We start from the raw sequence: 17,668 nt of genomic DNA, 5'->3' as shown, positions 1-17,668 counted from the left end.
TGGAATGCAGCGTTGCCATGGTTAGGGCAGCCCTACATAGAGGGCCGCCTAAAACATACCTGGGGTCTCTACTCGGTTGTCATGACAACATCAAACATTTCATCTATGACATCATCGTAATCATTTCTATTTGGGAAGTTAGAGTTTTACATATTGTGCTCCTGGGTCGAATTGAATCCAACCCAATCCACTTTATTTATATAACACATTTAAACAACAACATGTTTCCAAAGTGCTGCACAACAATATTAAAAACAACATTCAAATACTATCCTGAGCTCCACCAATGACTGAATAAAAACATAAATAAATAATAATAGATAATAATGAATAAATAACCAATACAAAAACAATATGATTAAAAACGATTTTAAGGGTGAAAGCAATTAACAGTAACTAGAAATCCCATTTTAAAACAGAGGACCACAGAAGAATAAAAGTGGGTCTTAAGACGAGACTTAAAAGAGTCCACTGTGGGAGCAGTTTGAACATGGAGGGGCAGAGTGTTCCAGAGTTTAGGGCCGACCACAGAGCAGGTCCTGTCTCCCCTGGTTTTAAGTCTGGTCTTGGACACCACGAGCTGGAACTGGCTCTCGGACCAGGATTGTAAGTTTGGATGAGGTCCGAGATGAAATGTGGTGCCAGTACATGTACAGATTTAAAAACAAAGAGCAAGGTTTTAAAATCAGTTCTAAAGTGACCAGGGAGCCAGTGCAGACTCTGAAGGATTGTGGTTATATTTCTGGCGTTTCCTGGCCTCTGTTAAAAGTCCTGCTGCCGCGTTCTGGACTAACTGACACCGGGAGAGATAGGAATGATTGTTTTAAGCGCACAAATGACCACTAAAGCTGTATTTTCATTTGCACTTCAATTTTATTGACAGTATATTTCAGAAACATTCAATATTACTTTCTATTAATGGAGTTACAACTTATTCATTTAAGCGCCACATATTTGCATAGCCATTTTTCATCATCTTTTATGAGTGCCTTTTTTTTGCAGTATTTTATGAGTATTTCTGTCTGTGATCAGCCTGACATTGATGAAGAACACATGCTTTCAGATCATGTGACAAGGTTTATCCTGTTAGACTCTAAGTATGTTGGATGATTCAAATGAGGAGTAAGATTATTCATTCACTGGTGATATGATCTGGAGTGGGGAAGTTGTGAAAAAGGCTGAGAAGCCCTGATTGGAGCACAACACTTGAAGGGAAAGAGATGATTTAGCAAAAGTGACATCCATTTGCAAATCTCCCTGAGCAGCACGTCTGCCTTGCAAGAGCAGCACAGCAGTTAGCAGCACAGCAGTTAGCAGCTCAGCAGTTAGCACCACAGCAGTTAGCACCAGCAGTTAGCAGCACGTCTGCCTTGCAAGAGCAGCACAGCAGTTAGCAGCACAGCAGTTAGCAGCACAGCAGCACCACAGCAGTTAGCACCACAGCAGTTAGCAGCACAGCAGCACCACAGCAGTTAGCAGCACAGCAGTTAGCAGCACAGCAGTTAGCACCAGCAGTTAGCAGCACGTCTGCCTTGCAAGAGCAGCACAGCAGTTAGCAGCACAGCAGTTAGCAGCACAGCAGCACCACAGCAGTTAGCACCACAGCAGTTAGCAGCACAGCAGTTAGCAGCACAGCAGTTAGCACCAGCAGTTAGCAGCACGTCTGCCTTGCAAGAGCAGCACAGCAGTTAGCAGCACAGCAGTTAGCAGCACAGCAGCACCACAGCAGTTAGCACCACAGCAGTTAGCAGCACAGCAGCACCACAGCAGTTAGCAGCACAGCAGTTAGCAGCACAGCAGTTAGCACCAGCAGTTAGCAGCACGTCTGCCTTGCAAGAGCAGCACAGCAGTTAGCAGCACAGCAGTTAGCAGCACAGCAGTTAGCACCACAGCAGTTAGCAGCACGTCTGCCTTGCAAGAGCAGCACAGCAGTTAGCAGCACAGCAGTTAGCACCACAGCAGTTAGCACCACAGCAGTTAGCAACACGTCTGCCTTGCAAGAGCAGCACAGCAGTTAGCAGCACAGCAGTTAGCACCACAGCAGTTAGCACCACAGCAGTTAGCACCACAGCAGTTAGCAGCACGTCTGCCTTGCAAGAGCAGCACAGCAGTTAGCAGCACAGCAGTTAGCACCACAGCAGTTAGCACCACAGCAGTTAGCAGCACGTCTGCCTTGCAAGAGCAGCACAGCAGTTACTTCAGGACAATCTCCACTTGTCAGTGGCGGAGCAGGAAGGGGCTTGGAAACATTTCCATGCGCTTCTTCACATAAACTCGGTGTGATCTGGGCATAGCAGTTCTTCTCCAGTCGCAGGCCCCTCGGTACATGCTTTATCAGTATCATGCACTACAAAACCTGCTCATCGTAGACATGAATCCTAATTTTCACAATTTGCTTCAAAAAGTCAAAAATTGGCGCACCTTGTTTGATTCATTTTTATTTTATAGATTAAAATGTTGTATATACTGTACTCCTGAGTTAATGAATGATATTTTTTTTAATGGAGTTTATCAACATTTTTACTATCAAATGACTCAACTTGGTCAAAAATGTTTGGAGTTTAAATAAGGATTTCATTCTTTAAACAAACAAATCTTTTTTGTTACACACTGAAAACAATGTTAATAAAGTTATTTGTTAATTGATCCACGTTTCTTTTTGTTTTTTCGGACAATGATTTGCAGAGGTGTACTTATTACAATTATATAGACAACTGATACTATAAATGCTCCAAATGTTTACTATACTTATTATATATTACACTAATATGTTTGGTCAGCTACTGCACGGAGCTAAGATGTGCATGAATATACCCATGGAACCACCCATTCATCTAACCATGGAACCACCCATTCATCTAACCATGGAACCACCCATTCATCTAACCATGGAACCACCCATTCATCTAACCATGGAACCACCCATTCATCTAACCATGGAACCACCCATTCATCCAACCACGGAACCACCCATTCATCTAACCATGGAACCACCCATTCATCTAATCATGGAACCACCCATTCATCTAACCATGGAACCACCCATTCATCCAACCATGGAACCACCCATTCATCTAACCATGGAACCACCCATTCATCTAACCATGGAACCACCCATTCATCTAACCATGGAACCACCCATTAATCCAGCCATGGAACCACCCATTCATCTAACCATGGAACCACCCATTCATCTAACCATGGAACCACCCATTCATCTAACCATGGAACCACCCATTCATCTAACCATGGAACCACCCATTCATCCAACCATGGAACCACCCATTCATCTAACCATGGAACCACCCATTCATCCAACCATGGAACCACCCATTCATCTAACCATGGAACCACCCATTCATCTAACCATGGAACCACCCATTCATCTAACCACGGAACCACCCATTCATCTACCCATGGAACCACCCATTCATCTAACCATGGAACCACCCATTCATCTAACCATGGAACCACCCATTCATCTAACCATGGAACCACCCATTCATCTAACCATGGAACCACCCAGTAATCCATCCATCCATCCCTCCATTTACTACCGCTTGTCCCAATAATGTACCTGTAAATACATCCATTGATCTACATCTAGATGTACCCATTAATCTACCTCTAGATATACTTATATCCCCTCAATATAATAACAGATCCACCAATAGATGTATTCATTGATCTACTCATAAATCTCCCCATGGATCCACCCACATGTACATCCATTATCTACCAATAGATAGTGGTGGTCAAAAGTGTAGGTACACTTGTAAAGAAGATGATGTCATGACTTTCCAATCATGTTTGTGATGTAGTGATTGGAGCACATACTTGTTGCTCACAAAAAACATTCATGAACTTTGCTTCTTTGATGAATTTATTATGTCTCTACTGAAAATGTGCTGTGTCAAAAGTATACATACAGCAATGTTCATATTTGTGTCAAAAGTATACGTACAGCAATGTTCATATTTGTGTCAAAAGTATACATACAGCAATGTTCATATTTGTGTCAAAAGTATACGTACAGCAATGTTCATATTTGCTTCCATGTGACCTTGGCAAGTTTACCTGCAATAAGGTGCTTTTGCTAGCCATCCACAAGCTTCTGTGCACATTTTTCACCACTAAATTGCTGCAGTGACTTTCTACTGATCATAAACAGTATTAGTAGAACATAGTCACATGACTTTCTACTGATCATAAACAGTATTAGTAGATCATAGTCACATGACTTTCTACTGATCATAAACAGTATCAGTAGATCATAGTCACATTTGTGCTTGTTTGTTTGTATTGTTGTAAACATTGTTGTTGTCAAAGAAGATATTTGATTTTGCTTCCAGCATCTTAAGACAAAAGTATTAAAAAAACAACTTGTAAGAACTATTTTTGCACATTTCATTCTTCCTGCTGTGTCCAATGACTTGTTTGTTTTCTTTACATCTTCATGGCTATTTGTCATGTTTGGGATTCATCTCTTGTTGATTTCTTCATTGCAAAATATAGCTGCACCATTTCCTGTTTTCTAGGAGATTTTGCCCAAATACAAACCAGAAGAAAAGAAAAGAAAAACCCGACAGAAATGCTAAATTATTTTCATGACTGTGCAAAAAATGCGTTTGTTCTTTTTTGTCATTCTTTTAAATCATGTAAATATTCTCTAGCTTTTTTGCTTTTAAAAACCACTTAAGAGACATTTTGGCCTCCTCGAAGCCTGCTGAGCTGCACGAGCATTTCACAAGTGTGTGTGTGTGTGTGTGTGTGTGTGTGTGTGTGTGTGTGTGTGTGTGTGTGTGTGTGTGTGTGTGTGTGTGTGTGTGTGTGTGTGTGTGTGTGTGTGTGTGTGTGTGCGTGCGTGCGTGCGTGCGTGCGTGCGTGCGGGTGTGTGTGTGTGTGCGTGCGTGCGTGCGTGCGTGCGTGCGTGTTCCACGACCACTGCGGGAGGTCGCAGTGTCGCCTCGGGCTCGCCCCCGTCTATGAGCGCCCCTGGCCACCCGAAAGCCTTTTTCCCCGCCCGGAGAACATTTTGCTTTCCCAGAAAGGAATCTGCAAAGAGAATGTTAATGAGGGGCTCCACTCTGTGTGTGTGTGTGTGTGTGTGTGTGTGTGTGTGTGTGTGTGTGTGTGTGTGTGTGTGTGTGTGTGTGTGTGTGTGTGTGTGTGTGTGTCTTTGTTGACTTTCAAGAGACGTTATTTTTGTATTATTTATGGTTGTGCATTGATTGACAGGCCTTATTATTGTTCCATCCATCCATCCATTTTCTACCGCTTATTCCCTTTCGGGGTCGCGGGGGGCGCTGGCGCCTATCTCAGCTACAATCGGGCGGAAGGCGGGGTACACCCTGGACAAGTCGCCACCTCATCGCAGGGCCAACACAGAGACAGACAACATGTTGTTATTATTATTTCGGTATTAATAATTTTTGAACAGGCCTGGCAGATTGTTCGTTAATTCTGCCTCCATATTTTTAGACAGAAGCTATCAAAACAAATGTTTGTGCAGAAGACGAATTAATTTAATCTTAAATCGTTTTTTACTGAAGTACGTGCACTTGTTTTTTTGGTGATCATGTTGTTATTTTAATGTAGGAACGCGACAAATGTTCAACTAGTTATTTAAAAAAATCTAAAATGTTTTTTTTTTAATGGATGAAAGCGACATTTTATTTTGATTTCACACATTTAACGAAATCATTTGTAAATGTAGTTAAACTGGTTATTTAAAAATAAATTAAAGTATTTTTTTATGTATGAAAATGACTTTTTTTCCTGACCTAACACATTGAACGAAATAATTTGTAAATGTCATTATACTGGTTATTTGAAAATAAAAATAAAATATTATTTTTATGATATTTCAAAGGAGCTTTGCACGTCCTTTCCCCCCAAAATTATAGCATTTTGGGGCTTTGGTAAAATAATTGAATGGAATGACAGAAAAGGGAACTTGGTAATAAAACGAAACAAACATATAAAAATAGGCTTTTCTGCTTTAATGTTCGCTTATAAATTATTTACTTTGTGTTGTAGGTTTTTGTTGCGCAATTAATAACCATTTAAACACCAAATTCATGCATTCTACTCAAGTGTGTGTGTGTGTGTGTGTGTGTGTGTGTGTGTGTGTGTGTGTGTGTGTGTGTGTGTGTGTGTGTGTGTGTGTGTGTGTGTGTGTTTTCTGGCCCTGCAGGTCCATTTAGGAGAAGAAAGCGGGTGAGCTCGATGCGCGCGGCCGCCTGCGCGCTCCCCGCTGGTGTCAGCGTCAACTTACTGCTTTTCTTTGCTTTTCTTTGCTTTTCTCCTCCCAGTGGAGTCGATAGTTCGATATTTGCCATTTAAAGCAAGCCGCCTTGATTCCATGTTCGACAAAGTGTAAATACTAAGGCCGCCGGGGGATTACGACGCTCCCTGAACGCATCACCAGGACTGTCACATAAATCCTTTTCAACTCCCCAAAAAAAAAATTGGCCTTTTTTTTCCCGCCTTACCTGACGCCGTGGCTGGTTCCCGCGCAGCTGCCAGTCTGCAGCAACAGATGTCCACGCACAATTCTTGCTTTCTTTGCGCGGGAGCCCACGCAAGAATTGCGTTTGGACAATCAGCCGCTAAAAGACCAAGAAGACGTCACGTCGTCCTCAAGTCACACAAATGTTGACCTTCCATCATCTTCCTCTTGGCCTCAAACATAACATTTAGCTCATTAAACCTCTTTTCTCTGCACATTTCACTCATATTTGATACAAAAACATGTGCATGTGCTCTATACTTTCTTTTTAAGCCTTAAATCAAGCCTAAAGCATTTATTGTTGTCATAAAATTACTATTTTTGTGCACATTTGACTCAAATGTTCTATACTTAGATGTGCATGTGCTCTATACTTTCTTTTTAAGCCCTAAATAAGGTCTAAAACATATTTTTTTGTTATAAAGTGACTCTTTTTGTGCACATTGTAGTCATATGTTCTACACTAAGATATGTTGTCTATATTAATGTCCTCTGACTATACTTAGTTTGTAAGCCCTAAGGCCTACTTCGCTTTTCACCCTTAAATCAAACCTAAAAACATCCTTTTTGTTATTTAGTGACTTTTTTTGTGCACATTGTAGTCAGATGTTCTATAGTAAGATGTACATGTGCACATTGTAGTCAGATGTTCTATAGTAAGATGTACATGTGCTCTATTGTAGTCAGATGTTCTATAGTAAGATGTACATGTGCACATTGTAGTCAGATGTTCTATAGTAAGATGTACATGTGCTCTACATAAGAATGTCCTTTGACTACTTTGCTTTTAAGCCTTAAAACAAGCTTAAAACATTTTTTGTCATAAAATGACTCTTTTTGTGCACATTGTAGTCTTGTTTTCTGTCTTAGTGTGTGAATGTGAATGTTGTCTGTCTATCCGTGTTGGCCCTGTGATGAGGTGGCGACTTGTCCAGGGTGTACGCCGCCTTCCGCCTGAATGCAGCTGAGATAGGCTCCAACACCCCTGCCACCTCAAAATGGACAAGCAGTAGGAAATGGATGAATGGATGTGCTCTATATTAATGTCATTTGACTATACTTTGCTTTTGACCCCTAAATAAGGCCTAAAAACATCATTTTTGGTCAATTTTGAACTATATGTTCTATAGTAAGAGATGCACGTGCTTTATATATAATAATGTACTTGGACTGTAATATATAATAATGTACTTGGACTGTAATATATAATAATGTACTTTGACTGTACTTTTTAACCTATAAGGCCTACTTTGCTTTTAACCCTTTAATTATGCTTAAAAACCACCATTCTTTGTCATAAAAATCACACTTTTTGTGCACATTTTAGTCATATTTTCTATAATAAGATGTGCACCTGCTCTATATAATAATGTCCTATGACTACTTTGCTTTTAACCTTTAAATCATGCAGAAAAATCATTTATTTTTGTCATAAAATGACTCTTTTTGTGCACATTTGAGTCATATTTTCTGTACTAAGATCTACTCTATATTAATGTCAGGTGACTATAGTTTGCCTTTAAGCTGTAAATCAGGCCTAAAACATGAAATGTTGTCATGAAATGACACAAATGGGCTCATATTTAGCTGTAATTGGAGGTGCAGGTGCAGGTGACGGTGCAGGTGCAGGTGCAGGTACGGTATAGGTGCAGGTGACGGTGCAGGTGCAGGTGCAGGTGCAGGTACGGTGCAGGTGCAGGTGACGGTGCAGGTGCAGGTGCAGGTGCAGGTGCAGGTGCAGGTGCAGGTACGGTGCAGGTGCAGGTGCAGGTGACGGTGCAGGTGCAGGTGCAGGTGCAGGTGACGATCAGCCCTCCGTGATGGACAAATAAACTCAAGTTGTTCTACTTTTTATTTTTATTTTAATGCATTGAGTTTGTTTGCTCAATGTAAAGTGATTTTACCAATAAAATGTATTATTATTATTATTATTATTTTAGTAGGAGGTGTGTGTGTGTGGCTGTTAATGACCTTCACACACACCTCATCTTAGTGCTGGAACAACAAATGAAGTGCAATGTCACTTTCTATACATCTATTGGTCTTATTTCTTGCCCACTAGACTGTGCAGGTCATCTATTGGTCTTATTTCTTGCCCACTAGACTGTGCAGGTCATCTATTGGTCTTATTTCTTGCCCACTAGACTGTGCAGGTCATCTATTGGTCTTATTTCTTGCCCACTAGACTGTGCAGGTCATCTATTGGTCTTATTTCTTGCCCACTAGACTGTGCAGGTCATCTATTGGTCTTATTTCTTGCCCACTAGACTGTGCAGGTCATCTATTGGTCTTATTTCTTGCCCACTAGACTGTGCGGGTCATCTATTGGTCTTATTTCTTGCCCACTAGACTGTGTAGGTCAGCTATTGGTCTTATTTCTTGCCCACTAGACTGTGCAGGTCATCTATTGGTCTTATTTCTTGCCCACAGGTCGCCCCACTTACAAAAACAAGGGAAGTTCCTTGCAAGAAGCCAAGTTTGCATGGATTTCAAAGAAGAATTGGTGGGTTGTTTTTTTTCAAGTTGACGTCGGGTCACGAGGTGCGTCTTCCTCCCACGTCACGGTGGTCTTCCCCACGCCAAAAGAAGAAGAAGAAAAAAAAAAGATCCAGTTGAAGGTGCACTCGTGTCACTCTGAAAAGAAAAAGGTGCACAAATCTTAGCTCCTCTTTTTGCGTCCTTGCAAGAAAAAACCACAAAAAAAGAGCAGCAGCTTCCTCGCATCCTTCTCCTCCTGCGTCCTTCCCTGCTGTGTGCGCGCCTTGCGTGCGCGCCCCTTTTTCTTGCGTCCAACAATGACCCCCCCCCCCCCGCGTGGTACCGACTGGAGACGCAGGTGATAAATGACCATTATGACGTCAGCAAACAGCTGCGCAGAAGAAGAAGAAGAAGAGTGTGTCTTCTCTTAAAGACACAAGAGCCCCTTTTCTCTCTCTCTCTCCTCCCTGAGAGACAAGATGACAATCGTCAGTCTGTGGCCTGTGCGTGACGTGGCGTGACGTCACGTGACGTGAGGTGACGTGTGCTCCTCCCGCGCCAGGCACTGAGGTCCACGCGCCTCTTCTTGCTCACAAGGCTGCTTTCATCACATTGATGGACAATTATTGTCTTCATGTCCAAAACAAATCTCTTTTATTTGGAGATTCAACTTTCTTTTCTTATTTTTTGGCAAAATAAAAATGTTGACATAATAAAACTTTCATGTGAAAACTTTGCCGCTTAAATCCAGACTTTAAGTAGAATTTTAGTTGGAGCTCAAACTAATTCTTGGGAAATAAGTTGTGTATATTTAAGAAAAAAAAAGTCCAACTTTAATATCAATATTTGTCAAATAATGATAATTTGCATATAATAAATCATGCAATGAGGGGAATGGAGCAGAATTGTATTTGGCGCTAAAACAGAATAATGGAAAATAAAATGTTCAATATTTTTCTTTTCATTCTTTTCTTTTTTGGTCAAATAACATCCATCCATCCATCCATTTCCTACCGCTTATTCCCTTTGGGGTTGTGGGTGGGCACTGGTGCCTATCTCAGCTACAATCGGGCGGAAGGCGGTGTACACCCTGGACAAGTCGCCACCTCATCGCAGGGCTTGTCAAATAACAATTTTCAGAAAATAAAACATGCATGTGAAAACTTCATTGGGTCGATGAGCAGAATTTTAGTTGGATCTTCAACAAATTCATGGGAAATAAATTGTACAATCGTTTTGTCTTTTTCTCGACCTTTTTTCCCTTCTCAAAATAACAATTTTCACAGAATAAAAACATCCATTTGACAACATAATTGGGTCCCTGAGCAGAATTTCATTTGGAGCCAAAACAAATTCATAGTAAATAAATTGTTCAATATTTAATTTTTTTAAATTAATATATATAATTTAGCAATTTTTTTTACATGAATAAACTTGAAACTTTCCTGATGAAATCGAGGCTTTAAGCAGATTTTTAGTTGGAAATAAAATAAATTCATAGGAAATCATTTGTGTATTTTTTTTTTCTTCATCTTCTAAAAACTTTTATCATTATAGTTATTTGCAAAACAAGACTTTTTTACATATTAAAAACAACTTAGATTGGAAAAGCAAGTAGGGGAATGTGGCAGAATTATATCTGGAGCTAAAACAAAATAATGGAAAATCAATTGTTCAATATTTCTCGTTTTTTTTTTAAATAATTCTTTTTGTGTGCAAAATAATACTTTTTACATGAAAAAACATACACGTGAAAACTTTCCTGGTTAAATGGAGGATTTAAGCAGAATTACAGTTGGAGCTCAAAGAAAAGCATAGGAAATATTTGTGGGGGGTTTTTCCTCATTTATTTTTGGGCAAAATAACAACGTTCACATCATAAAACACACGTTTCCAAACTTCATTTTGACCCCGAGCAGAATTTTAGTTGGAGCCAAAACACAATTTGAAGAGAAAAAAGTTGAGAAGAGGACGGCGTGGCGCAGTGGCAGAGTGGCCGTGTGCAACCCGAGGGTCCCTGGTTCAATCCCCACCTAATACCAACCTCGTCACGTCTGATGTGACACTTCACCCTTGCTCCTGATGGGTGCTGGTTAGCGCCTTGCATGGCAGCTCCCTCCATCAGTGTGTGAATGTGGAAGTAGTGTCAAAGCACTTTGAGTACCTTGAAGGTAGAAAAGTGCTATACAAGTACAACCCATTTATCATTTAAGAAGAGACATTGCCTGGCCACATCATTAGGTACACATGATGACGTCACAACACGTGGAATGTTGCAGGTGTGAAGCCCCCCCCCCAGTGTGTGTCTAATAAATCATCCTGACTTACCCCCCCCGAAGCCCACAGGGGGTCCCCCCGCCCCTTTTGATGTGTGAAGAAAGCCAGCTAACCTCTGCTGATGGGGGGGGGGGGGGGGGTCCCTTTCTCCTTCATTCATTCATTCATTGCTCTTTTTTCCTGAAAGGCGCTGAAAGCCAATGGTCTTCTTCTCCTCCTCAGGCGGGAAAAGGCAGGAAGTCAAGAGGCTACACCAGCTTGGAATTACAAAATAAAATACAAAGTGTGAAATAAAGAGATGCTTTTAATAAGCTGAGCTTCTTCCTGCTCCTTTTCAGCCGTGTTGTGCAAAAAGAAGCATCTCAGCCTTCCTCCACTCCTAAAAAACACCTTTTGTCTCACGCCCAACAAAATGTGCTGCTTGCCGTATTTTCACCAGCAAAACCTGCAAAGTTTCCATCAATCAATCAATCAATGTTTATTTATATAGCCCTAAATCACAAGTGTCTCAAAGGGCTGCACAAACCACAACGACATCTTCGGTAGAGCCCACATAAGGGCAAGGAAAAACTCCCCCCAGCGTGAAGTCGGTGACAATGATGACTATGAGAAACCTTGGAGAGGATTTCTCTTTTTATTCAAACAGACATTTTCAAGAACTGACATGTTCTTAGTTCCTAAGGCAATTGTAGAAGACGTGCGGGCTCGTTATTTCTGATTATTTCTGATGATAGTCCAATGCAAAGCTTTCCTCCGCTCGCTTTTCAATTCAAACAATGGAACATTATTTTTCTTTATTAGAAAGTGAGGAAAATAAATACAATATTTCAGATTTGATGAAAAATGATGAGGATTCTGTCTCTGACATCTGCACAACATGGGAAGCACTTAAGTGCTTATTAGGATTTTAATTAAAAAAAAACAGCTGCTGAAATAAATGAATTATTGAATGCAATCAAACAATTGTCCAAACAATATCAGCAGCAAGCATGGATCAGACTTTGCAAACAAAGAGTGGAATGTAATAATATCGCCAAGCAGAAAGTTGAATATCACATGAAAAGAGCAACATGAAAGTTTCATGACTACGGCGAGAAGGCTGCAAAGTTCTCTGTGTTCTGATGAAAGAAGCAGTTTGGACTAGAAATTATATTTCTAATTGTCAACTTTCAGATGGTAGAATTTCTGTTGATGCCCAGCAAATCAATGAAAGCTTTAGAACATTCTAGAGGAGACTGAGAAAGAAGCTATGCAGACATATTTCAAGGCAACACAACTCCATGATGATCAGAGCAAGACAAAGAATCACCGGAGGAAGCCAAACTATTCATGGAAATTCCAAAAGCTATAAATTAATTAGTCAAATAGTTTTCACCTGTCCTCATGTCTCACACCTGTTTTCACGGATTATGTCACTGCTATTTAAGCAGTCTGTTTCTGTTCTTCGTCCTGGCAACATCACCTTCTAGCACCCTGGCTACCTTTACCCAGGTCATGCCATGCTACCTCCACTCTGCTGCATGCCATGCCCACACTTCCATGCCAACTAAGTGTTTCTTTATTGTTCAGAGTTTATGCCATTGTGTAAGTTTTGTTTCCTTTCTCAGTTTTGATATCCGCACTTGTGCGCACTTTTTGTTTGTTCCTATTTTTTAGTAGTTATAGTGTTCAAACACAAGATGTACTTACATTCACACCTTGCCCATGCCAACTTTCTTTTGCCTTCTGGAAAAACAAACCCCAAAGTCCACTCCAATCGTTTTGCACCTTGGGAAAACAATCCACGCCCAAGTTCCAGACTTGACAGTATGTAGTGTTGGTGCGGAGAAGTCCACAACAGTATGTAGTGTTGGTGCGGAGAAGTCCACAGCATTATGTAGTGTTGGTGCGGAGAAGTCCACAGCAGTATGTAGTGTTGGTGCGGAGAAGTCCACAGCAGTATGTAGTGTTGGTGCGGAGAAGTCCACAGCAGTATGTAGTGTTGGTGCGGAGAAGTCCACAGCAGTATGTAGTGTTGGTGCGGAGAAGTCCACAGCAGTATGTAGTGTTGGTGCGGAGAAGTCCACAGCAGTATGTAGTGTTGGTGCGGAGAAGTCCACAGCAGTATGTAGTGTTGGTGCGGAGAAGTCCACAGCAGTATGTAGTGTTGGTGCGGAGAAGTCCACAGCAGTATGTAGTGTTGGTGCGGAGAAGTCCACAGCAGTATGTAGTGTTGGTGCGGAGAAGTCCACAGCAGTATGTAGTGTTGGTGCGGAGAAGTCCACAGCACTATGTAGTGTTGGTGCGGAGAAGTCCACAGCAGTATGTAGTGTTGGTGCGGAGAAGTCCACAGCAGTATGTAGTGTTGGTGCGGAGAAGTCCACAGCAGTATGTAGTGTTGGTGCAGAGAAGTCCACAGCAGTATGTAGTGTTGGTGCGGAGAAGTCCACAGCAGTATGTAGTGTTGGTGCGGAGAAGTCCACAGCACTATGTAGTGTTGGTGCGGAGAAGTCCACAGCACTATGTAGTGTTGGTGCGGAGAAGTCCACAGCAGTATGTAGTGTTGGTGCGGAGAAGTCCACAGCACTATGTAGTGTTGGTGCGGAGAAGTCCACAGCAGTATGTAGTGTTGGTGCGGAGAAGTCCACAGCAGTATGTAGTGTTGGTGCGGAGAAGTCCACAGCAGTATGTAGTGTTGGTGCGGAGAAGTCCACAGCAGTATGTAGTGTTGGTGTGGAGAAGTCCACAGCAGTATGTAGTGTTGGTGCGGAGAAGTCCACAGCAGTATGTAGTGTTGGTGCGGAGAAGTCCACAGCAGTATGTAGTGTTGGTGCGGAGAAGTCCACAGCAGTATGTAGTGTTGGTGCGGAGAAGTCCACAGCAGTATGTAGTGTTGGTGCGGAGAAGAAGGGGTTCCACTGCATAAATTGGTCATTTATGTTTTGCACATAAATAAATAAATAAATAATAAATGGGTTGTACTTGTATAGCACTTTTCTACCTTCAAGGTACTCAAAGCGCTTTGACACTACTTCCACATTCACACACACATTCACACACTGATGGAGGGAGCAAGGCTCAAGGACACAACGGACGTGACGAGGTTGGTACTAGGTGGGGATTGAACCAGGGACCTTCGGGTTGCGCGCGGCCACTATCCCACTGCACCACGCCATCACATGATGTACATTTAAATTTTGAGATGATTTGAGGGAATGATGAAGACATTTTATACTGTACATGACATCAGTCAATAACAATATGACATCATCATGACATCAGTCAATAACAATATGACATCATCATGACATCATTCAATACCAATATGACATCATCATGACATCAGTCAATACCAATATGACATCAGTCAATACCAATATGATATCATCATGACATCAGTCAATACCAATATGACATCAGTCAATACCAATATGATATCATCATGACATCAGTCAATACCAATATGACATCATCATGACATCAGTCAATACCAATATGACATCATCATGACATCAGTCAATACCAATATGACATCATCATGACATCAGTCAATACCAATATGACATCAGTCAATACCAATATGACATCATCATGACATCAGTCAATACCAATATGACATCAGTCAATACCAATATGATATCATCATGACATCATGACATCAGTCAATAGATTACACCAAACATCTAAATCCTGTATATGTAAATCATGAAGAAGCTTGCAGTACAAGTTAAGTATATTCTGATGATGATGATGATGATGATGATGATGATGATGATGATGATGATGATGGTGATGATGATAATAGTGGTCCTCCATTGGACTATATGATGGTGATGATGATGATGATGGTGGTCCTCCATTGGTGGTGATGGTGATGGTGATGGTGGTCCTCCATTGGTGGTGATGGTGATGGTGATGATGATGGTGGTCCTCCATTGGTGGTGATGGTGATGGTGATGATGATGGTGGTCCTCCATTGGTGGTGATGGTGATGGTGATGGTGATGGTGATGGTGGTCCTCCATTGGTGGTGATGGTGATGGTGATGATGATGGTGGTCCTCCATTGGTGGTGATGGTGATGGTGATGATGATGGTGGTCCTCCATTGGTGGTGATGGTGATGGTGATGATGATGGTGGTCCTCCATTGGTGGTGATGGTGATGATGATGGTGGTCCTCCATTGGTGGTGATGGTGATGGTGATGATGATGGTGGTCCTCCATTGGTGGTGATGGTGATGGTGATGATGATGGTGGTCCTCCATTGGTGGTGATGGTGATGGTGATGATGATGGTGGTCCTCCATTGGTGGTGATGGTGATGGTGGTCCTCCATTGGTGGTGATGGTGATGGTGATGATGATGGTGGTCCTCCATTGGTGGTGATGGTGATGGTGATGATGATGGTGGTCCTCCATTGGTGGTGATGGTGATGGTGATGATGATGGTGGTCCTCCATTGGTGGTGATGGTGATGGTGATGATGATGGTGGTCCTCCATTGGTGGTGATGGTGATGATGATGGTGGTCCTCCATTGGTGGTGATGGTGATGGTGATGATGATGGTGGTCCTCCATTGGTGGTGATGGTGATGGTGATGATGATGGTGGTCCTCCATTGGTGGTGATGGTGATGGTGATGATGATGGTGGTCCTCCATTGGTGGTGATGGTGATGGTGGTCCTCCATTGGTGGTGATGGTGATGGTGATGATGATGGTGGTCCTCCATTGGTGGTGATGGTGATGGTGATGATGATGGTGGTCCTCCATTGGTGGTGATGGTGATGGTGATGATGATGGTGGTCCTCCATTGGTGGTGATGGTGATGGTGGTCCTCCATTGGTGGTGATGGTGATGGTGATGATGATGGTGGTCCTCCATTGGTGGTGATGGTGATGGTGATGGTGGTCCTCCATTGGTGATGATGGTGATGGTGATGATGATGGTGGTCCTCCATTGGTGGTGATGGTGATGATGATGGTGATGGTGATGGTGGTTCTCCATTGGTGGTGATGGTGATGGTGGTGAAGGTGATGGTGGTCCTCCATTGGTGATGATGGTGATGGTGATGATGATGGTGGTCCTCCATTGGTGGTGATGGTGATGGTGGTGAAGGTGATGGTGGTCCTCCATTGGTGATGATGGTGATGGTGATGGTGGTTCTCCTTTGGTGGTGATGGTGATGGTGATGATGATGGTGGTCCTCCACTGGTGGTGATGGTGATGATGATGGTGATGGTGATGGTGGTTCTCCATTGGTGGTGATGGTGATGGTGGTGAAGGTGATGGTGGTCCTCCATTGGTGATGATGGTGATGGTGATGATGATGGTGGTCCTCCATTGGTGGTGATGGTGATGGTGGTGAAGGTGATGGTGGTCCTCCATTGGTGATGATGGTGATGGTGATGGTGGTTCTCCTTTGGTGATGATGGTGATGGTGGTGAAGGTGATGGTGGTCCTCCATTGGTGATGATGGTGATGGTGATGATGATGGTGGTCCTCCATTGGTGGTGATGGTGATGGTGGTCCTCCATTGGTGATGATGGTGATGGTGATGATGATGGTGGTCCTCCATTGGTGGTGATGGTGATGGTGATGGTGGTCCTCCATTGGTGGTGATGGTGATGGTGATGATGATGGTGGTCCTCCATTGGTGGTGATGGTGATGATGATGGTGGTCCTCCATTGGTGATGATGGTGATGGTGATGATGATGGTGGTCCTCCATTGGTGGTGATGGTGATGATGATGGTGGTCCTCCATTGGTGATGATGGTGATGGTGATGATGATGGTGGTCCTCCATTGGTGATGATGGTGATGGTGATGATGATGGTGGTCCTCCATTGGTGGTGATGGTGATGGTGATGATGATGGTGGTCCTCCATTGGTGGTGATGGTGATGGTAGTCCTCCATTGGTGATGATGGTGATGGTGATGATGATGGTGGTCCTCCATTGGTGGTGATGGTGATGGTGATGGTGGTCCTCCATTGGTGATGATGGTGATGGGGATGATGATGGTGGTCCTCCATTGGTGGTGATGGTGATGATGATGGTGATGGTGATGGTGGTTCTCCATTGGTGGTGATGGTGATGGTGATGATGATGGTGGTCCTCCATTGGTGGTGATGGTGATGGTGATGATGATGGTGGTCCTCCATTGGTGGTGATGGTGATGGTGATGATGATGGTGGTCCTCCATTGGTGGTGATGGTGATGGTGGTCCTCCATTGGTGGTGATGGTGATGGTGATGATGATGGTGGTCCTCCATTGGTGGTGATGGTGATGGTGATGGTGGTCCTCCATTGGTGATGATGGTGATGGTGATGATGATGGTGGTCCTCCATTGGTGGTGATGGTGATGATGATGGTGATGGTGATGGTGGTTCTCCATTGGTGGTGATGGTGATGGTGATGGTGGTCCTC

General features: G+C 42.7%; 1 protein-coding gene across 2 annotated transcripts in view; it reads left to right on the top strand.

Moving 5' to 3' along the window:
- urm1 (ubiquitin related modifier 1) overlaps positions 1 to 11,577 on the top strand; it is a 15,660-nt gene extending 4,083 nt beyond the window's left edge. Inside the window, exon 4 of one of the 2 annotated variants that reach the window (XR_009807711.1) lies at positions 11,454 to 11,577. The gene's annotated coding sequence lies outside the window, so the exon portion shown is untranslated. Of the gene's footprint in view, positions 1 to 6,196; positions 7,771 to 11,453 lie in introns of those variants that run through there. The other variant, XR_009807710.1, reaches the window with a different exon arrangement.
- The last annotated feature ends 6,091 nt before the right edge of the window (positions 11,578 to 17,668 follow it).

The sequence above is a fragment of the Nerophis ophidion genome, linkage group LG08 (assembly GCF_033978795.1).
Source record: "Nerophis ophidion isolate RoL-2023_Sa linkage group LG08, RoL_Noph_v1.0, whole genome shotgun sequence".
Classification (NCBI taxonomy): domain Eukaryota; kingdom Metazoa; phylum Chordata; class Actinopteri; order Syngnathiformes; family Syngnathidae; genus Nerophis; species Nerophis ophidion.
This window is presented reverse-complemented; position numbering and strand designations above follow the sequence as displayed.